This window comes from Scyliorhinus canicula, chromosome 19 (genome assembly GCF_902713615.1).
Source record: "Scyliorhinus canicula chromosome 19, sScyCan1.1, whole genome shotgun sequence".
In the NCBI taxonomy this organism is placed as follows: Eukaryota; Metazoa; Chordata; class Chondrichthyes; order Carcharhiniformes; family Scyliorhinidae; genus Scyliorhinus; species Scyliorhinus canicula.
In genome coordinates, this window is record NC_052164.1 from 45,497,455 (window position 1) to 45,522,807 (window position 25,353).

Here is a 25,353-nt window from a genome sequence, read left to right on the forward strand (position 1 = left end):
AGGAACCTCTCCATTCCCCTCCTCTCCCCCGTTGGCTCCGACCGGTACAGTTTTCCGTAAAAGTCCTTGAAGACCTCATTCACCTCTACCCCCTCCCGCACCACATTCCCACTCTTGTCTCTCACTCCAGCAATTTCCTGAGCCGCATCCCGCTTGCGGAGCTGATGAGCCAGCATCCTACTCACCTTTTCACCATGTTCGTACACTGCCCCTTGTGCCTTCCTCCACTGTGCCTCCGCCTTTCTAGTGGTCAGCAAATCAAATTTAGCCTGCAGGCTGCGCCTCTCCCCCAACAGTCCCTCCTCTGGTGCCTCTGCATACCTCCTGTCTACCTCCAGCATCTTTCCCACCAGTCTATCTCTCTCACTCCTCTCGCTCCTCTCCTTGTGTGCCCGGATGGATATCAGTTCCCCACGAATCACTGCCTTCAGGGCTTCCCAGACCGTCCCCACCTGAACCTCCCCCATATCATTCACCTCGAGGTACCCCTCAATACTTGCCCGGACCCTCCTACACACCTCCTCCTCCGCCAACAGCCCCACATCCAACCGCCACAATGGGCGCTGGTCCCGCACCTCCCCCATCTCCAACTCTATCCAATGCGGAGCGTGGTCGGAGATTGCAATGGCCGAATACTCGGCCTCCTCCACTCTCGGAATCAGTCCCCTACTCACCACGAAGAAGTCTATCCGAGAGTAGACCCTATGAACGTGGGAGAAGAAAGAGTACTCGCGTGCCCTCGGCCTCACAAACCTCCATGGATCCACCCCACCCATCTGGTCCATAAACCCTCTCAGTACCTTGGCCGCCGCCGGCCTCCTACCCGTCCTAGAGCTGGACCGATCCAGTGAAGGATCCAACAACGTATTGAAGTCTCCCCCCCCCCCCCCCCCCCCCCCATGATCAGACCTCCCGCCTCCAGATCCGGGACCCGTCCCAACATACGCCTCATAAAGTCCGCATCGTCCCAATTTGGGGCATACACACTAGCAAGTACCACCTTCTCTCCTTGTAGCCTGCCCCTAACCATAACATACCTACCACCTATCCGCCACCACCTCCGATGCCTCAAACAACACATTTTTCCCCACCAGAATCGCCACTCCCCGGTTCTTCACATCCAACCCAGAGTGGAAAACCTGCCCCACCCATCCCTTCCTCAGGCGGACCTGGTCCGCCACCTTCAGGTGGGTCTCCTGAAGCATTGCCACATCTGCCTTTAGCCCCTTCAGATGAGCAAGTACCCTCGACCGCTTCACCGGCCCATTCAACCCTCTTGCATTCCAGGTGACCAACTGGATCAGAGGGCGTCCCGCCCCCCTCCCCCGTCGACTAGCCATAGCCCGTCGACTGCCCGCCCCAGGCCAGCACCCCCTGCCCGACCCAGTCCCCACAGCGACAACACCTCACCTCTGTCCCCCCAGCCCCCACCAGCTCCTTCCTGACCCTACCAGCAGCAACCCGGTATTTCCCTTTCCCCCCCTCCCTTCCCCCCCAGGCTAGGAACCCTCCCAGCCGCGAACCGTCCTCCATTGTACTTCCGTGGGTCAGCTAACTTCTGCTGACCCCGGAAACTCCCGCCAATAGCCCGACCCCTCCCAAAGTGGGATCATCCCACAATCTATCCCTCCTCCAGGCACCGCTCCAGCGCGGGGAAGAACCAGTTAAGGCCCCGCCTCCCCCCGTCATCGTCTCCGCTCCCCAGCCCCGCAGCGCGGGAAACCAGAGGAAAGCCCGCGCTTTCGCACTGCCCCACCACACCCTTCTGACGCAGCTCCCAAATACCAGCCCCACTCCATACCCCCAACCCGACATAGAATCCAACAAACCCCCCCAACCCTCCCCGCAAGATACAAAACTCAAACAATGCCCCACAGCAAAAAAAAACATAACAGAACAACACCCCCATAAATAACCATATCGAAATTGCAAAAGTACACACAAACAAAAAAAAGAAGAACACAGCAACAGCAGAAACCAGCAATAAAGCATTACAACCGACCCCCCAACCCCTAGTTCAAGTCCAGTTTCTCCGTCCGCATGAAGGCCCACGCCTCCTCCGGGGAATCAAAATAGTAATGCCGGTCCGAATAAATTACCCACAGGCGCGCGGGCTGCAACATTCCGAACTTTATCTTTTTCCTGTAAAGCACCTCTTTCGTCCGATTAAATCCGGACCGCCGCTTAGCCACCTCCGTACTCCAATCCTGGTAGATCCGTACTACCCCATTCTCCCAATTGCTGCACTTCACCTTCTTGGCCCAGCGCAGCACACACTCCCGATCACTGAACCGGTGGAACCTCACCAGCACTGCACGCGTGTGTTCATTCTCCTTAGGCCTCCTGGCCAGTACTCTGTGTGCTCCCTCCAGCTCCAAGGGCAGATGGAAAGACCCGGCCCCCAATAGCGAGTTCAGCATTGTAGCCACGTAGGTTGTCAGGTCCGACCCCTCCAGCCCCTCCGCAAGGCCCAAGATCCGCAGGTTTTTCCGCCTCATGCGGTGATCAAGCTCCTCGAAGCGTTCCTGCCACTTCTTGTGGAGTGCCTCGTGCCCCTCCACCTTACGTGGACCACGGCCTCCTCCTCTCGTTCAGTGGCCTGTGTCTGCAACTCCTTGATGGCAGACCCTGGGTCGTCTGAATCTCCGACAGCCTTCTGTTCGTTTCCTGCAGAGAGCTCAGTACCTCGGCCTTGAAGTCTGTAAAGCAGCGCAGGAGAGCAGCTTGTTGCTCCTGGGCCCACTGCTTCCACTCCTCTGGAGCTCCGCCGGCCGCCATCTTGGATTCCTTCCCCCGTTTTTTCTGGGGAGCTGCTGCCGTTTTTTCCCCCTTTCCACTCCGAGTTCGAGTCATGGACTGCGGGGAAAGTTGATCAGCACACCTTCTCCCACCGGGAGACGTCGGAAAATTTCCGTTTTGGGCTCTAAAAAGAGCCGAAAAGTCTGTTTAAAACGGGAGCTCCCAAATGTGTGGCTTCCTACGTCATCGCCACCACCGGAAGTCCATCTGAGATCTGCTTTAAACCTTTAACCAATTCTGCCTTAAAAGAGGCCATGGTCTGTGTCAACCACACACCGCAAATAACAAAACTGCCAGCAACTTGAGAGGTCCGAAGGGACCAAGAAGGGGAAGGGCAGTGATGTACAGACCTGACACAAGCTAATTGAATGGTAGCATTCGAGGGGCTGAATGACCTGCTCGTTCCCATGGGACTGGTTTTTAATGTGTGAGCATGCTGGGGGCTGGAGGGACGAAAGCGTGTGTTATATGCAGAAATGTGTCACGCACACCATCAGTGGCTATTTGCTGTTGTCACTCCATCACAATTCAATTGTACGGTGCAGTGCTGTTAGTTGGGAATCAGGTGAAATCCTGGAGGAAAAGGGGCTGAAATTCTTCGTGAATATGACAGAGTTTTGTGACTGAGGTCGATGACAATTTGCTGAGTGGACTGTCAAGCCAATTTGTATCTTAGTCGTATCTGTTGTTTAATGGGTATTTTGTAGTTGATAATTGGTTACAATTTGCCTGTTAATTCATGTGTAACTTCTGTTGATTCTGGGTTTAAGGATACAGAAGGTTAGGTAAGATAGTATTTTGTGTTTGCTTTGTTTGAATCTTGAATATAAAAATTCTTCTGTTTTAAACTATAGAATCTTGTGGGTTCTCCCAGGTCCACTTGGCTCGTGGAGTCATTACAGCCTTGGTCCAAACATGGACAAAAGAGATGAGGTGAGAGTGACCGCCCTTGACATCGATGCTGCATTTGATCGAGTGTGGCATCAAGGAGCCCTAACAAAGCTGGAGTCAATGGGAATCAGAGGCAGACTCTCCACTGGTTTGAGTCAAACGGGCACAAAGGAAGATGGTTGTGGTGGCTGGCGGCCAAAAATGTCAGCTGCAGGATATTTTGCAGGAGTTCCTCAGCATAGCGTCTTCGGCACAACTATCTTCAGCTGCTTCATCAATGACATTCTCTTCACAGAAGGTCAGAAGCGAAGATGTTTGTTGATGATTATTGAACACCACCATTTGTAACTCCTCAGATATTGAAGCAGCGCATGTCCGTATTCAGCAAGACCTGGACAACATTCAGGCTTAGGCTGATGAGTGGCAAATAGTAATATTATAATAATAATCTTTATTGTCACAAGTAGGCTTATATTAACACTGCAATGAAGTTACTGTGAAAATTCCCTAGTCGCCACACTCCGGCGCCTGTTCGGGTACACTGAGGGAGAATTCAGAATGTCCAATTCACCTAAAAAGCACGTCTTTCGGCACTTGTGGGAGGAAACCGGAGCATCTGGAGGAAACCCACGCAGACACGGGGAGATTGTGTGGAGTCTGCACAATTATCCAAGCCGGGAATTGAACCTGGGACCCTGGCGCTGTGAAACAACAGTGCTAACCGCTGTGCTACTGTGCCACGTAAATAACATTTATGCCAGGCCGTCAGCACCAATGCATTGCAATGTCCCTATGGCACGTGAGTCACCCCTCCCCACCCCACACCACACTGAGCCACGATCTAACCGTGTGTCTTGTCTTGAGTTTTTCAGGGTCATCTTCTGATGAGTCAGGACCGCCCAGGGTCCCTTGGACCCCAGCTGCAACCCCGCAACACCCTGGAGCACATGTCCAGGGACAACACCGATATTGTGTCACTGCTGTCACCGGCACCCTCCACCATCCCAGAGACTCTCACCTCGGTGAGTCATATTAGCGAAGAGGCTTCTGGGACACTCTCTGGTGTGCACGGCACACATGCTGCGGTACATCAGGTGGAAATAGGAACCCCTGAGCGGACGGACAGTCGGAAGGCAGCCCGGCCTCAAAGATTGGCTGCCATCCAAACAGGTCTCGGGGTTTTGGGAAGGGTGGCTCCATCAGAGCTGTAATTGCAGGTGTAGAGCTGGATATTACACAAGGGGTGTCAGTAACCCTCCAGTGCCTGCAGGTGCAGTTGGAGGAGATGTCCAATCACCTGCAGAAGCAGGAGGTGATACCGACAATGAGTGCCACCCATGCCAAAACCGCACAGGTGCCTTCCGTGGTGGAATCCTTGGTTGCGAGGGTCATGGCCATGGCCATGTGTCCGGATGTCCAAGGCCTTGGTGGTGGCTGAGGCACAGGACAGGGCAGCTATATCACAGGGCCACCTGGACATTTCTGCAGTGCTCCTGAGCATGTGATCAGTCACAATGGGCCATGGTTGCGGGTGTCAAGAGCATTAGCCAGGTATTGGCTGATGTGAGCCAGTCATAGAAGGACCTGGAACAGTGCTAGAGGGATGTGGTACAGCCCCAGAGGGACATAGTACAGTCCTGTGCTTCAGAGCTGTGAACATTGAGACCCTGGTCGAGACGGGAGCGGCCTCCAGGACTGGCAGCGGTGGGTGACGACGGAGCCCGCAGAGCTTGCTCGGGCCACTCCTCCATTCCAAGGAGTAGCCTGGTGCCATGGGGCTCCCCGAGGTAGAGGAGGTGATAGGGTCGCTGCCGGTGATTCCCACAGGGGAGGTTGTGGGAAACCGCAGCAAATATGAATCACCCCCCCGTCCTTGGCGCATCCGATGGGCAGCGGACAGAATAGGCTGACACCATGTCAACCGTGCCACCATCCAAAGCCGGATGCTCCAGAGGGTTGCTGCTAAAGGGGACCCAGGTCACAGAGTGTGACACACAGCAGGCCGCTTCCACATCAGATATACCGCCTGGGGACCCACCTAGACGGAGCATTAGGACATATAAAATACGAAAAGTAGACACCAGTTAGGTTGGCGCAAGTGAAGGACGCTGGGTAGCATTTGGGGCTATGGCACAACACTTGTATATGTCGCAATAAGTACCTGTTCACCAACATTCCGAACTGCCTCGGTCCTCTATCCGAAGGGTGTGAGGGACAGGCTGGGCTGGGTGCAGAGGGTGGGGGGTGAGATAGGTGGGGTAGGGGGACGAGTGAAGGGGGGATCTGGGAAGCTGGTGATGTGGGATGCGGGTGCTGCAAGATGGCACAAGCCAGGGCCACCAGGACAGTAGGGAGTACCCCCCCGGGGTCACCCTCGGCGGCGGCAGAGGACAGGGCCAGAGGTGTTAGTTCGCCTTGTGGTCGGGCATACCACACGGTGAGTGACCCTGCTCATCACCCTGAGGACCACCCGCCCTCCCCCTCAACTCCAGACCCCATCCACACCACTGCTTCCCCTGAAGGTCAGGGGTCCGTGTGATGGGAATGGCCAGCACGCATGCAGGGATCACCCGGGCGGACAGTGGGGCAGGCTTCAGACTCTGTCAAATGATGTGGCCCACTAGAGCCTGTCGCACTGCGGGTTATCATTACCTCCATCCCATGGACCAGACCCGCTGATACTGCCAACCCAGGGCCAACACATTGTGGTGAAGCTGGTGGGAAGTCCGGAAGGGGGTGGAGGTGCTGGGGTGGGGTGGATGGAGTGCAGGTAGGGGGTACAGGAGGGTGGGGGGTTATCAGGGTGGAATGAGACAGCTGGGCTGCCGGTGGCCAGGCTACCCAGTCTGCAGGCTATGAGGTTGTCCCTTGCGCAGCGGCCCAGGCGCACACATTTTGCGGCCTCCTGTGCCTGCCCGGGCCACATGCCCTGTCCATCCTGGCCCTGTTCCACATGCTCCTCGTCGGGCGAGGCCTGGCATTCGTCCTCCAGCATGTCGCCCCTCTGCAGCGTGATGTTGTGGGGGACACTTCCAGGCACCTTTTTGCCCCTTAAGGACATTGATGCACCGCTCGATGATGCTCCTGGTCACTGCATGGGTGTCTTTGTAATGGTTCCTCACGTCAGTCTGGGGCCTCCAGACCAGCGTCATTAGCCACGACCGCAGTGGATAGCCCTCTAACCCAAAAGCTAACCCCTCACCCGAGGGTCGCCTCGAAGATATCAGGAACCGACGAGTGCGCCAAGATGAATGCGTTGTTCACGCTGCTCGGGAATCGGGCACAGACGTGCATGATTTGCAGCCAGTGGTCACACACCAACTGCATATTCATGGAGTAGAAGACCTTCCTATTAGTGAAGGGCATCTCCTCCTTCAGTGGTGCTCGAAGGAGGGCTTTTGTTTCATCGATCACCCCCTGGACCTGGAGCATGCCTGTGATGGCAGTGAACTCCTCTGTCCGGGAAACTTGATGGGATCGGTCCACATTGAAGTTTATATAGTCCTCGCTGATTGAGCGGATGCACCTGCGCACAGACGTCTGCAATGTCTCAGACAGGTCCCCACTCTGTCCTGGAAGGACCCTGTGGTAGAGAAGTTCAGGGCGACCGTCATGTTGACGGCTACTGGGAGTGGGTGTCCTCACCCATACCCCCGCACTTCCAGGTGCGCCACAATCTGCTGGAGATTATGGCCTGATGCGACTCCTCCTTCCCACCCCTTCCTCATCTGATGGACGGCTGGCTTTCCAGCCTCATTGGCTGGCACCTGCTCCTCTGAGGCAGGCTCCTGTCCTGCAGGGTCCTCCCCGAGCAGCTCCTGTTTGTGCAGCCTCAATGCGTCCGTAAGGCCTGCTGCAACCAGGCAGATGCCAACCAGGGGCGGCCTTTGGTGACTGTCTGTGTGGAGTTTGCACATAGTCTCCCCGCGTCTGCATGTGTTTCCTCCGAGTGCTCTGGTTTCCTCCCACAGTCCAAAGATGTGCAGGTTTGGTGGATGGGCCATGATAAATTCCCCTTTGTGTCCCAAAGGTTAGATTGGGTTATAGAGATAGAGTGGAGGTGTGGGCTTAGGTAGGGTGCTCTTTCCAAGGGCTGGTGCAGACTCAATAGGCCGAATGGCCTCCTTCTGCACTGTAAATTGTATGATTCCTGGCTGAACTCCAAAATCTATTGTCTGCGGAGGATAAAGGGCAGACATGTTGGCATGGTGAGTACTACCATACCCATCCTGATCCAATGGGCTACACAGTTTGAACTGTAGTCCGTGCCCCCCCCCCCCCCCCCCCCCCCCCCCAATCCCACCCCTAACCTATACCCCCCAACACTCTGCTTTCTGCACCATGCCTCAGGCCTCACCGGTGCCTGTCACCGGGGAGGCCTCTAACCCCACCACCCATTCCAGCCGGCAGGTGGCTAGCACTACCCAGACCAGCGATACTCTCTGCGGCCCTGTCCTGTGCCCTCCTGTGGGCTCTACTGTGGGTATCCTGTATGGGTGGGCTGTGTGATACCCTGCTAGCAGGGTTGTGGGTGGGGGGGTAGCATCGTGTGCCATGCTTGATGGCATGTGTGCATGGATGGGGCTGGATGAGGGGGGGTGAAGAAAGAAGGAAAGACTTGCTTTTAATTAATCTACTGTGGTGTATGACCTTATCACTTGTCTCCTTTACACCTTACAGAACAAACAAGTTGAAATCTGTAAACTCGTCTAGATTTTTCAGACAACTGGGACAGTCTTTGCGAATTCCATTCTGCCATTCCTTGATATAAACTCCATTATAATTCTTCTGATTCTCCTATCTCCAGACAGTCTCCTCGAGTCCTTTATTCTGTCTCTGATCTCCTGATCCTCAGCCTCCGATCTGCCCTCTGTCTCTGACCTCCCAGTTTCCCAACTCCTGACCAATCCCTCCCCCTCCACCATTTCTGATCTTATGATCACTTGACGCTGATCTCCTGACCTCTGATCTCCTGACCCTTGGCCTCTGATTTATTGACCCTTTTGCCTCTATTTACCTTAAGAGAGCTATGATGCTGACAGAAGCATGACGTTTCCATTGATTGGCAGTTCACAATGCACTGGCTCAAGTTAGGCCCGAGGCCTATATCCAGGCGCAACCATTCTTCACGGGAATCCTCCCATCTGTCATGTTAGGTACAGTGATCTAACACTGGCTGCAACTGGATGCGGCTTAGATCAGAAAGGTACTCCAGACCTTGAAGTTAGTTCAATCAGGTTTATTGAACTAATAGCACAGTTAGCACAGTTCTCTGTGAGTTCGACTCTCTGCTAACTTAATTGTGGTTACTCTGTCTGACTGGACCAGACTAGCTCTTAGCCATGTGGTGGAGGTGTGAGATTGTAACAACACCCTTGACTGATTCTCTAGATGTTCATCAGTGGAAAGCGGCGGTGTGAGTGCCTCGTGCCTTTTATAATCAGATTCTCGCCCTGAGTGTCCTGCCTGCTTATTGATCATGTCCTGTTCTCTGTGTCCATTCCTGCTTGTCTGTATATCATTATGCGTGAGTCTGCATATCATGACATCTCCCCTTTTTTTGATGTTTGGATGACATATGTGAACGTATTTACAAGAATAGGCCAATATTAACATATATACATGCAGTGGATGTGAACGTATGTACATGTGAAAACAGCTGTCTAATGCGAGAACACAGAACATAACAAACAGAACAAATGTTCATAAGTCCAGTCTATGTTGCTTGCATCTGATCCTGGTCAACCGCTGGAGAGGCGGTGGTGGGGCCGACAGTGTCTTGATGGGCGGGTTTGAAACCTGACTGATGGCCTCGTGAGTCGAGGTATCAGGAGGTGGCAAAAACAACAGAAGGAAATGGAGAAGAATGTGGTTGCGGGTAGGCAACTTTGCGCAGTGCCCGTCTGTTTCGTCGCACAACAGAACCATCAGCCAGACGCACAACATGCGAGCGGGGTACAGCCTGCCACACAACGACAGCTGGAGCTGACCAGCCTTCATCAGGGATCCTGACCCGAACAGTGCCTGATGGGGATAACATGGGCAAATCGGTGGCATGAGCATCATAGCCCTGTTTTTGCTGGTCTCGGAGTTGTTGCACCTTCTGTAGCACCGGGAGGTGATCCGGGTTGGGCACGTGTATGGCTGGAAGTGTCGTTCGCTAGTGCCTGTTCATCAGGAGTTGAGCCAGCGACATGCCAGTGGACAGTGGGGTCGCCCTGTACACAAGCAGCGTGAGGTAGATGTCAGAAGCAGAATCCGCGGCCTTGCAGATGAGCTGCTTCACTATGTGCACCCCTTTCTCAACTTTTCCGTTTGACTGCGGTCAGTGTGGGCTGGAAGTGATGTTTTTGAACTGATACAACTGGGCAAACAGAGACCATTCATGACTGCTGAATGGCACTGGCCATTGTCACTCATGACAGTGAGTGGGATACCATACCTGGAGAACATCTCCTTACAGGCCTTGATGACGGTCCAAGATGTGAGGTCTGAGAGCTTCACGACTTCAGGGTAATTGGAAAAATAATCAATGATTAACACATAATCACGACCATTTGCATGAAAGAGATCGATGCCAACCTTGGACCACGGAGAGGTCCTAATGCTGCTGAAGTGTCTCCTTACTCTGCGCTGGCTGGAAGCGTTGACGGGTCGCACAGTTAAGGACCATGTTCGCGATGTCCTGGCTGATCCCGGGCCAGTAGACAGCCTGCCTGGCTCTGCGGTTGCACTTTTCCACACCCATGTGGCCCTCATGGATTTGACAGAGCACCAAGCTCTGGAGACTGTGTGGAATTACAATCCGGTCTAGTTTGAAGAGGATGCCATCAACCACCGTCATGTTATCCTTTACATTGACAAATTGAGGGCATTGCCCTTTTTGCCAGCCATTGGCTAGGTGTTGCATAACAAGCTGCAAGAGGGGGTCTTTGGCTGTCTCCTCACGGATACGAATCACCTTCTCATCAGATGCCGGGACTCAACCTGTGACTCAATTTGCCGGATGACATTCAGTGTTTCACTGGGCACGGTAATGCAGCGGGCCGGTGTATCAGCAATGATGAGCTCCTTGCCAGGCGTGTAGACCAGGTCAAAGTCATACCTTCTGAGTTTGAGGAGGATGCGCTGCAACCGAGGTGTCATGTCATTAAGGTCCTTGTGGATAATGTGGACCAGGGGCCTGTGATCCATCTCGACAGTGAATGTCGGCAGGCCGTAGACAGAGTCGTGAAACGTGAGAATGCCAGTGAGAAGGCCCAGGCATTCCTTCTCGATTTGTGCATACCTTTGTTCGGTGGGTGTCATTGCCCTTGATGAGTAGGCAACCGGTGCCCAGGATGAAGTGTCATCGCATTGCAGCAGGAACGCAGCGATGCCATCCTGGCTCGCATCTGTCGAGATTTCCGTTTCCCTGTCTGGGTCGAAAAATGCCAATACGGTTGCAGTGGTGAGCTTGGCTTTCAGCTCCAACCACTCTGCCTGATGGGCCGCCTTCCACTCAAAGGCAGTGGTCTTCTTCACTAGGTTTCGTAGGGCCGTGGTGTGTGAGGCCATGTTTGGGATGAACTTGCCCAGAAAATTGACCATGCCCAGGAAGCGCAATACTTCCGCAATTCTTGTCTTCCGCGATCTTCATGGCTGCGATGGCCTTGACCTTGTCTGTGTCGGGGCAGATGCCCTGCTGAGAAATCTGGTCTCCTCGGAACTTGAGTGTCTTCATGCCAAAGCAACATTTGGCCCTGTTCAGCTTCAGGCCATTGGCGTGGACACGGCGGAATACCTGCTGGGGACGGGAAACATGCTCCTCAGGGGTCGTGGACCATATGATGACGTCGTCCACATACACACGAACTCCTTCGATGCCCTCCATCATCTGCTCCAGGATGCTATGAAATATCTCCGATGCCGAGACGATGTCGAACGGTTATAGCAGTACCTGCCAAATGGTGTGTTGAAGGTGCAGAGCCTTCTTAGACTTAGAACAGTACAGCACAGAACAGGCCCTTCGGCCCTCGATGTTGTGCCGAGCAATGATCACCCGACTCAAGCCTGACATATCCACCCTATACCAGTAACCCCCCCTCCCCCCCCCCATTAACCTTACTTTGACACTAAGGGCAATTTAGCATGGCCAATCCACCTAACCCGCACATCTTTGGACTGTGGGAGGAAACCGGAGCACCCAGAGGAAACCCACGCACACACGGGGAGGACGTGCAGACTCCGCACAGACAGTAACTCAGCCGGGAATTGAACCTGGGACCCTGGAGCTGTGAAGCATTTATGCTAACCACCATGCTACCGTGCTGCCCCAAATCCTGCTGGATTTGCCAGAATCCATTTGACGCATCTAACTTTCCCGTACCAGCCTCCCCGGACAGGCGCCGGAATGTGGCGACTAGGGGCTTTTCACAGTAACTTCCTTGAAGCTTACTCGTGACAATAAGCGATTTTCATTTCATTTTTTTATTTCACTTCCGCTCATGTGCCATCTCACTGGTGAGTTCCTCCTGCTTCGGGATGAGGTAGTACAAAGAACAAAGAAAAATTACAGCACAGGAACAGGCCCTTCGACCCTCCAAGCCTGCGCTGATCCAGAGCCTCTAAAACTGTCGCCTACTTTGTAAGGATCTGTATCCCTCTGCTCCCTGCCCATTCATGTATCTGTCCAGATACATCTTAAATGACACTATCATGCCTGCCTCTACCATCTCCACCGGCAATGCGTTCCAGGCACCCACCAGCCTCTGCGTAAATAACTTTCCACGCATATCTCCCTTAAACTTTTCCCCTCTCACCTTGAACTTGTGACCCCTAGTAATTGAGTCCCCCACTCTGGGGAAAAAGCTTCTTGCTATCCACCCTGTCTATACCTCTCATGATTTTGTAGACCTCAATGAGGTCCCCCCTCAACCTCCGTCTTTCTAATGAAAATAATCCTAATCTACTCAACCTCTCTTCATAGCTAGCACTCTGCATAGCAGGCAACATCCTGGTGAACCTCCTCTGCACCTTCTCCAAAGCACCCACATCCTTTTGGTAATGTGGCGACCAGAACTGTACGCAGTATTCCAAATGTGGCCGAACCAAATTCTTATACAACTGTAACATAACCTGCCAACTCTTGTACTCAATACACCTTCCGATGAAGGCAAGCATGCCTTCTTGACCATTCTATCGACCTGCACAGCCACCTTCAGGGTACAATGGACCTTAATACCCAGATCTCTTTGTACATCAATTTTCCCCAGGGTTTTTCATTTGCCGTATAGTTCGCTCTTGAATTGGATCTTCCAAAATGCACCACCTCGCATTACCCAGGATTGAACTCCATCTGCCATTTCTCCGCCCAACTCTCCAATCTATCTATATTCTGCTGTATTCTCTGACAGTCCCCTTCGCTATCTGCTACTCCACCAATCTTAGTGTCATCTGCAAACTTGCTAATCAGACCACCTATACCTTCCTCCAGATCATTTATGTACATCATAAACAACAGTACATCCTATCCCTCAGTATTCTCTCCAGCAGCTTCCCTACCACTGACATCAGGCTCACTGGTCTATAATTACCTGGATTATCCCTGCTACCCTTCTTAAACAAGGGGACAACATTAGCAATTCTCCATTCCTCCGGTACCTCACCCATGTTGAAGGATGCTGCAAAGATATCTGTTAAGGCCCCAGCTATTTCCTTTCTCACTTCCCTCAGTAACCCGGGATAGATCAGCACGGTAGCATGGTGGTTAGCATAAGTGCTTCACAGCTCCAGGGTCCCAGGTTCGATTCCTGGCTGGGTCACTGTCTGTGCGGAGTCTGAACGTCCTCCCCGTGTGTGTGGGTTTCCCCCGGGTGCTCCGGTTTCCTCCCACAGTCCAAAGATTAGAACATAGAACAGTACAGCACAGAACAGGCCCTTCGGCCCTCAATGTTGTGCCGAGCCATGATCACCCTACTCAAACCCATGTATCCACCCTATACCCATAACCCAACAACCCCCCCCCCTTAACCTTACTTTTTTTATTAGGACACTACGGGCAATTTAGCATGGCCAATCCACCTAACCCGCACATCTTTGGACTGTGGGAGGAAACCGGAGCACCCGGAGGAAACCCACGCACACAGGGGGAGGACGTGCAGACTCCACACAGACAGTGACCCAGCCGGAAATCGAACCTGGGACCCTGGAGCTGTGAAGCATTTATGCTAACCACCATGCTACCCTGCTGCCCCTCTGTGCGGGTTAGGTGGATTGGCCATGCTAAATTGCCCGTAGTGTCCTAAAAAAAAGTAAGGTTAAGGGGGGTTTGTTGGGTTACGGGTGTAGGGTGGATACGTGGGTTTGAGTAGGGTGATCATGGCTCGGCACAACATCGAGGGCCGAAGGGCCTGTTCTGTGCTGTACTGTTCTATGTAGATCCTATCAAGCCGTGGGGACCTGTCCACCTTAATGCCTTTTTGAATACCCAACACATCATCACTCCTTATGCCAACTTGACCTAGAGTAATCAATCATCTATCCCTAACCTCATAAACCTTGGTGAATGGCGATGCAAAGTACTCGTTAAGAATCTCACCCATTTTCTCTAACTCCACGCATAACTTTCCTCCTTTGTCCTTGAGTGGGCCAACCCTTTCTCTAGTTACCCTCTTGCTCCTTATATTTGAATAAAAGGCTTTGGGATTTTCCTTAACCCTGTTTGCTGAAGATATTTCATGACCCTTTTAGCCCTCTTGATTCCTCATTTCAGATTGGTCCTACATTCCCAATATTCTTCCAAAGCTTTGTCTGTCTTCAGTTGCCTAGACCTTATGTATGCTTCCTTTGTCCTATTAGCTAGTCTCACAATTTCACCTGTCATCCATGGTTCCTTAATATTGCCATTTCTATCCCTCATTTTCACAGGGACATGTCTTTTTTTTTAAATTTAGAGTGCCCAATTCATTTTTCAAATTAAGGGACAATTTAGCCTGACCAATCCACCTACTCTGCACATCTTTTGGGTTGTGGGGGCGAAACCTACGCAGACATGGGGGGAATGTGCCAACTCCACACAGACAGTGACCCAGGGCCGGGATCAAACCTGGGACCTTGGCGCCGTGAGGCTGCAGTGCTACCCACCGCGCCACCGTGCTGCCCCACACAGGGACATTTTTGTCCTGCACTCTAATCAACCTCTCTTTAAAAGACTCCCACATATCAAATGTTGATTTACCTTCAAACAGCTGCTCCCAATCCACATTCCCCAGCTCCTGCCGAATTTTGTGATAGTTGGCCTTCCCCCAATTTAGCACTCTTCCTTTAGGACCACTCTTGTCTTTGTCCATAAGTATTCTAAAACTTACGGAATTGTGATCACTATTCCCAAAGTAATCCCCGACTGAAAATTCAACCACCTGGCCAGGCTCATTCCCCAACACCAGGTCCAGTATAGCCCCTTCCCGAGTTGGACTATTTACATACTGCTCTAGAAAACCCTCCTGGATGCTCCTTACAAATTCTGCTCCATATAGACCTCTGTCACTAAGTGTATCCCAGTCAATCCCAGTCAATGTTGGGAAAATTAAAATCTCCTATCACCACCACCCTGTTGCTCCTATATCTGTCTATAACCTGTTTACATATTTGTACCTCTATCTCACGCTCGCTGTTGGGAGGTCTGTAGTACAGCCCCAACATTGTTACCACAACCTTCCTATTTTTGAGCTCTGCCCATATCGCTTCACTGCTCGAGTCCTCCATAGTGCCCTCCTTCAGCACAGCTGTGATATCTTCTCTGACCAGTAATGCAACTCCTCCACCCCTTTTACCTCCCTCTCTATCCCGCCTGAAGCATCAATATCCTGGGATATTTAGTTGCCAATCATGCCCTTCCCGCAACCAAGTCTCAGTAATAGCAATAACATCATACTCCCAGGTACTAATCCAAGCCCTAAGTTCATTTGCCTTACCTACTACACTTCTTGCATTAAAACAAATGCACCTCAGACCACCAGTCCCTTTGCGTTCATCGTCTGCTCCCTGCCTACTCTTCCCCTTAGTCACGCTGACTTCATGATCTAGTTCCTTACAGGCTTTAGTTACTACCTCCTTACTGTCCATTCACCTCCTCATTTGGTTCCCATCCCTACATTAGTTTAAACCCTCCCCAACAGCATTAGCAAAAGCACCCCCAAGGACATTGGTTCCAGTCCGGCCCAGGTGTAGACCGTCCAATTTGTAGTAGTCCCACCTCCCCCAGAACCGGTCCCAATGTCCCAAAAATCTGAACCCCTCCCTCCTGCACCACCTCTCAAGCCACGCATTCATCCTGCCTACTCTTTCATTTCTACTCTGACTACCACGTGGCACTGGTAGCAATCCTGAGATTACTACCTCTGAGGTCCGATTTTTTAACTTGGCTCCTAACTCCCTAAATTCTGATTGTAGGACCTCATCCCGTTTTTTACCTATATCATTGGTGCCTATATGCACCACGACAACTGGCTGTTCACCCTCCCCCTTCAGAATGTTCTGCAGCCTATCTGAGACATCCCTGACCCGTGCACCTGGGAGGCAACATACCATTCGGGAGTCTCCTTTTCAACCACAGAACCGCCTATCTACTCCCCTTCCAATTTAATCCCCTATGACTATAGCCCTTCCATTCTTTTTCCCACCCTTCTGTTCAACAGAGCCAGCCACGGTGCCATGAACATGGCTACTGCTGCCTTCCCCTGGTGAGCCATCTCCCCCAACAGTATCCAAAACGGTATACCTGTTTTGGAGGGAGATGACCGCAGGGGACACCTGCACTGCCTTCCTGCTTTTTCTCTGCCTTTTGGTCACCCATTCCCTTTCTCCCTCAGCCATCCTAATCTGTGGTGTGACCAATTTGCTAAATGTGCTATCCACGACTTCCTCAGCATCGCGGATGCTCCAAAGTGAGTCCATTTGCAGCTCCAGAGCCATCATGCAGTCTAACAAGAGCTGCAACTGGATACACCTCCCGCACGTGAAGGAGCCAGGGACACCAGCCACGTCCCTGAGCTCCTACATTGAGCAAGAGGAGCATAACATGGGTCTGAGATCTCCTGCCACTAGTCCAACTATAATATCAAATAATAGATAAATGAAAAATGAAACAAAAGAAAAATTGTTACTAATCACACGGTGAAAAAAAAATAGAAACGGAAAAACCTTACCTTATCAACACACCTCAGGGGAAAGAAAAATTACTTGCCAGTCACCAGCCAACACACCTCGGGGGAAAAGAAAAATTACTTACCAGTCACCAGCCAATCGCTTACTGGCTGTGACATCATGGTTCAACTTCTTTCTACTTCTACCTGTCCTTGAGTCTCCCTCTTGATCTTTACTCGGCTGGGATCCTTACAGTGATTGTTTTCTTTGTTAGAGGAGGAGGTAGGGAGGGAAACACTGAAGAAGTGTTTGGGGTTTAACTGTCACTTGACAACAGCTCGTCCACAAACCACATTCTGGATACAATGACTGCAATGCACTGATGCAAATTTTCCCCGCAACAGCCAATCAGCGGCTCCGCTCTGCTGGATGGTTACCTTCACTTGAAAATGGAGGGTGTCTTACTAAGGTACACTTTCTGGATACAGTGACCACAATGCACTGCTGAAAATTTTCCCCGCAACAGCCAATCAGCGGCTCCGCTCTGCTGCTCTCTGTTGGATGCTTGCCTTCACTTGAACACGGAGGTTGTCTTACTCAGGTACGCCTTCTGGATACAGTGTTCACATATTATATTCTGGTTGAGATCCTTGGGATCAATGCAGATGTGCAGGTCTCCAGAGGGTTTTTTAACCACCACCATCGAGCTGACCCAGTTAGTCGGTTCGGTTACCCTGGAAATGATCCCCTGCTGCCGCAGCTCCTTGAGCTGTTCCTTCAGGCGCTCCTTCAGCGGAGCTGGGACCTGGCGTGGTGCACGGACCACTGGCTTGGCATCAGGTCGCAGTAGGATCTTGTACCGATATGGCAAATTGCCCAACCCATCAAACACATCTGGATACTGAACGAGGATGTCGTCAATGCCATCTGGAAGATCCACATTGGAGGATGTCATTGAATAAACACGCTGCACCAGGTTTAGCTTTTTGCCGGCATGCATGCCCAGTAGGGATGCCCTGTCCAGCTTGCCAATTTCAAACCTTAGCCGTGCATGGGTGCACCAGTTGGAGATGAGTAGATGGCAGGACCCCAGTGCCGTGATGACATTACCGTTATAGTCCTGAAGCTGGCAGGCTGCTGGAAGGACCTTGGGGGGCTTCTTGATGCGTTTGAAGTCTGCCTGTGAGAGGAGGTTGGCAGAAGCACCTGTGTCCAGCTTGAACTGGATGGAGCAGCGGTTGACCTGCATCACCGCACGCCATTCATCCTCCAAATCCACAGCAAGGATGGACTGAATGCGAGGTGTGTTAGGTGTGGCATGTTCACGTGTGGTAATGATGCCCACTCGGTAGGCGGACTCCAGGCACTTGTCCTCTGGATCCGTTGTACTGCCAGGATCAGAATCCTGTAATCGGCGTTGCACATTCTAGACGCGCCGTCGTTCGAATTGGGAGCACTGGCCTCTGACTGGTGGTGCAGACCTGCACAAGGCTGCATAGTGTCCAGGCTTCCCGCAGTTGAAACATCGCCTGCCTCTTGCAGGGCAGTGTGCCTTTAAGTGGGCATTGGCAAAGTTCTGGCACGTCATGATGTCGGCGTCCTGATGGCCGCTGTCTGCAATGCTGAGGTGCTGCATCCGGGGGATGGCCTGGAACACTCACTGCCTCGTGGGAGGCAATTTTCTCATTTTCAGCCGATTTGTATTGGGAATACCAATTTTTATGCGTTCACATGCACTGTACATGTTTCAATCGCGACTGGCAGGGTCATATGCTTGATTTTTAAGAGCTGCTCTCTCAGAGGATCAGAGTGAACTCCAAACACGATTTGGTCTCTGATCATGGAGTCAGCAATATCACCAAAGTTGCAGGACAGCGCTAGCAGGCGGAGGCTAGTTAGTAAGGCATTGAAAGATTAACTCCACCTTGAAGACGTTGTTTGAATATGTAGCGCTCGAAGATTTCATTGGTGTCCACTTCACAGTGACAATCGAACTTGTCCAGGATGGTCTGAAACTTTGTCTTGTTCTGGCCTTTGGTGAAGTTAAACGAGTTAAGTTTGATGGCTTGATTACCCGCTTGATCAATTTGTGTTGAGAGGAGAAGCGCAATCTTTCTTGCATCAGACGCACCCGCGAGGTCTGAGGCTTTGATGTGCAGCAGAAACTTTTGCTTGAATATCCGCCAGTTGGCACTGAGATTGCCGGAGGTACTGAGCTGGTGAGGGGCCTGAATCTTCTCCATGGTGCCGGGATACATTTGCTGGTCGTCACGGAATGGACTGAGGTAAGCCACCTTAAATTAGTAGTCTCCTGGTATCATGTTGTGTTAGGTACACTGGTCTAACACTGGCTGCAACTGGATGCTGCTTAGATCAGAAAGATACTCCAGACCTTGAAGTTAGTTCAATCAGGTTTATTGAACTAATAGCACAGTTAGCACAGTTCTCTGTGAGTTTGACTCTCTGCTAACTTGACTGTGGTAACTCTGTCTGACTGAACCAGACTAGCTCTTAGCCATGTGGTGGAGGTGTAAGATTGTAACAACACCCTTGACTGACTCTCTAGATGTTCATCAGTGGAAAGAGGCGGAGTGTGAGTGCCTCGCGTCTTTTATAGTCAGATCCCACCCCTGAGTGTCCTGCTTGCTTATTGGTCATGTCCTGTCCTCTGCATCCATTAGCTGCTTGTCTGTATATCATTATGTGTGTGCCTGCATATCATGACACCATCTGTGGCTTGTGCACCCAAAAATGCCCCCTGAAACCTTGCCCCCCACCCCACCAAGTGTTGAGTCCTCATTCTCCAGCAGTAATCGGGTGACTGTACCCCTGGGCTAAGATAAAGCCCGTCTGACAGGTACAAGAATGTATTTGATTTTAATGGTTCCCAGGAGACTTATTATGACTGTGCAGTGACTATTTTGCAGCTTCAGCACTGTAGAAGACAGTACTGATTAGAACAAGCAGCACCACCTTTCATTGCGATGACATCAAACTACTGACAGCCGCTTCAAGATGAACTTGCTGAAACCCAGGAGCTGTCAAGCAGCCGAGAGCTGTGTCACAATGCAGAGTAAACTGGGAAAATGGTGCAAGTCTGTTATCATTCTCTCACATTGTTCCTCATGTGGTGGGTTAGGAGGAGACGGGACCTGTCTGATCAGTGCGGGGATGTCAATTTTGGAGAACTGTAGGATTTCACGATTTTCTGTCATCGATGTCAGCTGTGGTCAACCTCGCCTTCCATTTATAGCTCAGGCTTCTATGAACTGATCAGTCTGCGCAATGGCCTTGTGCAAATTCCTCAATTTGAAATAAACACTATGTGAGACGCAGGACATGCAGGGCAAAGTTTATTGCTCAATGTGCGCTTGAAGCAATCTCAGAAAGAGTGCCTCCAAAGCACATGTGTCCCAAATCAGCTAAAGTTCCAGACATTTAGGTGAGTTTGGTAGAGCTCAAACGCGTCCGGACTGTGTAGATTTAAGAAAACTTGGTTATTCTGAATTGTCGGCACCATGCCTGGCCAACTTCATACAGAACCTAACTATGGATGATTTAGGTCTCCCCGCCCCGTTAGCAGGGAACTCGTATTCGGCGATGCTCACGGGGAGGTTGATTGCTCCAACCCCATAAGTCTTGAGCGGGTTTTCACAGGGAGATTGCCAATTTAATGCTGGTTTGAGGGCACTATTTGCTACCCGCCCCTGTTCATCGTAGTACTGATTGGAACATAGGAATTGGTGGGTGTAAAAAGACCAGGTACCATGAGCGAGATTCTCCGCACTCCCGACGGTGCGGAGAATAGCGTGGCTCGTAAAATTTTACGGCCACGCTGTTCCGACGCCCTCCCGCTATTCTCCCCCCCCCCCCCCCCCCACGCCCGACTCCCGATACGAATCGCTGCCGCCGTTTTTTTACGGCCGGCAGCGATTCTCAGCTGTCCGATGGGCCGAGTTCCCAGCCCTTTACGGCTGTTTTTACGAATGGCAAACACACCTGGTCTGGCCGTTTGTAAAAATGGCTGTAAACTCTCGATTTTTAAAACCATGGCACCGATTGGCACGGCAGTACCACGGCCGTGCCAAGGGTGCCATGGGCCCGCGATCGGTGGGCACCGATCGCGGGCAGCGGGCCCGATGCCCGCGCACTCTTTGTCCCTCCGCCGCCCCGCAGTATCCATTCGCGGGGCGGCTGAGGGGCATCCCGGCCCGCGCATGCGCTGGTTTCGCGCAAATGCGCGATGACGTCATCCGCGTATGCGCGGGTTGGAGTCTTCCAATCCGCGCATGCGCGGCTGACGTCATATGACGCGTCAGCCGGCGCTAACTCTGGCAAGCGGGCTTAACGAAATTCGTTAAGCCCGCGATGCCAGAGTTTACGGCGTCGGGCTGCTAGCCCCGACCGGGGACCAGAATCGGTTCCCGGTCGGGAAGGGGGGGGCTGGCGTCAAACCCGCCCGGATTTGACGCCAGCCTTACGACTTCTCCCCATATGGGAGAATCGCGCCCATGTGCTTCAACTTTGATCATCCTGTCTGATACGCCAATCACCACAGAATGTAGCAGCACGCATCCATCTTTATTGAAATTAATTTGCTAAATGCGCGCCCATTCTGAAAGTTCATTAATATTTTCATGTATTTTCTCACAGCCGCTCTCAGTATCAACAACAGTTAATGTAGCCCCCAGAGGGAAAGAGTGCCCCCACGGCACAGGCCTGCCGGGTCCCGCCGGTAAGGTCCTGTTGTGATTTACGAAGGTGGGACACGCCTGAAAACGGGCAGCCACTCGGCCCATCACGGGCCGGAGAATCGCCGGGGTGTCTGCTGCCAGCGGCCGCTGACCGGCGTGCCGCGATTCCTGCCCCTGCCAAAATCCCGGCGCCGGAGAATTTGGCAGCCGGCGGGAGTGGGATTCACACCGCCCCCCCCCCCCCCCAGCGATTCTCCGACCCGGCGGGGGGTCGGATAATCCCGCGCCTGATCTTTACCCTTCCACTCCAAGTTCCTCTGTAGCTCAGATGAGATATCCCAAACGTGAGCACCAGGTAAGCAACACAAACTTGGGGACTCTCACTCCAAATCAGAGTGAACACTGTCTATGCCTCTGACTATACTATCCCTGATTACAACCGCATTTCTTTTCTCTCTCCCCACTTAAATGGCTCCCTGTACTACAGTGCTGTGGTCAGTTTGCTCATCCTCCCCAAAGTCTCCGCTCTCATCCACACAGGGAGCACGAATCTTGAACCTGTTGGACAAGGACAAGGACTGAGGCTCCTGCAACCCTACCTGCTGGATCCCTCTACTCATAGTCACACCCTCCTATCCCTGACCACAATTCAACGTAGTTAATTCAAGGGTGACACTGCCTCTTAAAACATATGTCCAGGTAACTCTTCCCCCCTCTCTGATGTGTTACAGCGTCTGAAGCTCAGACTCCAGCTCATCAGATCTGAGCCAAAGTTCCTCAAGCAACCAACACTTGCTACAGACGTGTTCACTAGGAACCACAATGGGGTCCACCAGGACCCACATGATGTAGGTACATCACATTGCCTGGCCTGCATCTTTATTTAATTTAATTAGGTTTTAAGTTGTTTTATATTAATTTCCAGCTGGTTTTCAGTCTTTTTAATCTGTAAAATATTTCTCTTTTTACCTTTATTCTGAAAGCAATTGAAAATAGGTAATTAAAATTAGCAGTTACTTACCAGCCAATGAACTTAGCGTTTTCCTATGATGTCACTCCTGAATTGTATTTCGAACTCAGCCACTGCCCAGAGGTGTCCCTGGCATCTCCCGCACTATTCAAACCTCTGTCTGATTGTCAGCTCCCGCTCTCTTTAAACCTCTGTCTGATTCTCAGCTCCCGCTCTATTTAAACCTCTGTCTGATTGTCAGCTCCCGCTCTATTTAAATCTCTGCGCTCACTCTCAGCTCCCGCTCTCTTTAAACCTCTGTCTGATTGTCAGCTCCCGCTCTATTTAAACCTCTGTCTGATTGTCAGCTCCCGCTCTATTTAAACCTCTGTCTGATTCTCAGCTCCCGCTCTCTTTAAACCTCTGTCTGATTGTCAGCTCCCGCTCTATTTAAATCTCTGCGCTCACTCTCAGCTCCCGCTCTTTTTAAATCTCCGCTCTGACTCTCGGCTCCGGCTCTTTTTGGCCGGTATTCTCCAAGGCTGCGGCCAGTCGGAGAATCGATGGGGGGCACGAGATTCCCACCATGCCGCTCCGACGCCGGACTGCTGATTCTCCGGTCGGCGGAGAATCGGCGGCAATCGTGCCCGCACGGTTGCACCGGCACCGGTTGGGGGCCGCTGAAACCGGCCCCCGCGGTATTTCTCCGTGGGCGGCGGGCCGAACTCACACCGAGTCCCATCAGCGTGTTTCAAACCTGGTATTACCCAGCGGGAGCTGGGACCCACGGCCGCTGTGGACGTCCTGGTGGGGGGGATGGGGGGATCTGACTCCAGGGGGGGGCCTCCACGCGCTCCAGGCCCGCGATCAGGGGCTTCCGATCGGTGGGTGGCCACAATCTGGAATTGGCCTACCTCCTTCCGCGCTGTTTGGTCCCTGACATGTTGCTCCACGCCGGCTCGGAGATGGCAACCACGAGCATGCGCTGGTGCAGAGACAGCTGTTGCGGCATGCGAGGACCTGCGCCAGCCGTGCAGGACTGCCTTTCAGAGTCGGAACAGTGCGCAGCCCTCCGGCGCCGTTCTAGCCCTCTAAAGACTGAGAATTACTGGGCCAGGAGGCCCGTTGATGCCGACATACACCTCTCCGGTGTTTACGCCGGCGTTATCACTTGGCCGAGATTTCGGAGAATCCTGGCCATTAAATTTCTGCCCTGACTCTCAGCTCCCGCTCTTTTAAATCTCTGCTCTGACTCTCAGCTCCCGCTCTTTTTAAACCTTTAAACGCATCCATGGGCGTGACCTGGCCATCTGTGGGTAAGATTACACATTGATTTCACCGGTCATTTCCTGGGAAGAACATATTTGACACTTGTTATAACCTGCCTGCTTACCATTGGCTGGGGACTAATGACAATCCCACAATCCTATGGGAGTATGAGCTTCCCCAATGAGGGGGGCGGAGAAATCATTAGCAGACTCCCTGCATAAATAGAGCTGGCCAGTTTGGAACCAGCAGAGAGAGAGGAGTGAGCAGCAAGGGAAGGAAACATATATAGTAATATATGTTACTAAAAATAAACGTTATTTCTTTGTATCCTGAAAACTTGTGCTGGATTCTTCGTGGCCCTCACAAAAACACTGTTAGCTGGATGTCCAGGAGATGAGGTTCACAAACCTTAGTGGCCACCATTAAAACCCTCAGGTGCATTTTCGACATTCATGGCTTTCTAGAGGTATTGGTTTAATGGCATTCATGGGGGAGGAGTTCCTACAATTCGTGCAGACTAATGGGGCGGGATTCTCTCAGCCCGGGGGCTGGGCCAGAGAATCGCCACGACCGACGCGAATTGCTCCACGCCGCCCCGACGCCGGCACACAATTCTCCGCAGAGCAGAGAATCGGTGCCTTTGGCGTTGGCGTGGCGCCGGTCAGGGGCCGCACTACGTGGCCGGCCCACCGATTCTCAGCCCAGGATGGGCCGAGCGGCCATCGTAAAAACGTCAAGTCCCGCCGGCGCCATCCACACCTGCTCTCAGCCAGCGGGACCTCGGCGTTGAAGGGTCCGGGGGTGGACTGTGGGGGGGGAGGGGGGGTCCGACCCCGGAGGGGGGGGGGGGGGGGGGGAGCCTCCGATGTGGCCTGGCCCGTGATCAGGGCCCACTGAACGGCGGGCCAGTCTCTGTGGCTGGGGCCTCGTTTCTTCTGCGCCGGTCCTGGCAGTCCTGCGCCATGTTGCGTCGCGGCCGGCGCGTTGAAGGAAGCTACTGCGCATGTGCGCGTTGGCGCCACTGTGCATGCGCTGATACCGCGGCGCCCATTTGATGATGGGAACAGCAGCTGTAGCAGCGTGAATTGCTCCAGTGCCGTGCTGGCACCCTGTAGGGGCCACAATTGCTGATCCTGAGGCTGTGTTGACGCAATCGAGAACGCGACGGCGTTTCCAACTGTGTCAACACTTAGCCTCAGGATCACAGAAACCCGCCCGTGGTATCCGCCACATCCGAACTTCCCGTTAATCTTCCCGGTCCTGTATGGCCTGGCGGAAAGAACAGTGCATCGCGGTGCCGAGGTCCCAGGTTCGATCCCGGCTCTGGGTCACTGTCCGTGTGGAATTTGCACATTCTCCCCGTGTTTGCGTGGGTTTCACCCCCTCAACCCAAAGATGTGCAGGGTAGGTCGATTAGCCATGCTAAATTGCCCCTTAATTGGAAAAAATGAATTGGGTATTCTAAATTTATTTTAAAAAAGGAAGATCAGTACAAACTTTTAAATCTGCCATGCAAAAATGACCAGATAGGCATTTGCACCTCAAGTTAATTAACTTCTTTCTCTCGGATAATATCAACCCTCAAATCTCTACTGGAGTCACACTTGCTGAGCTATTAATGGGCCA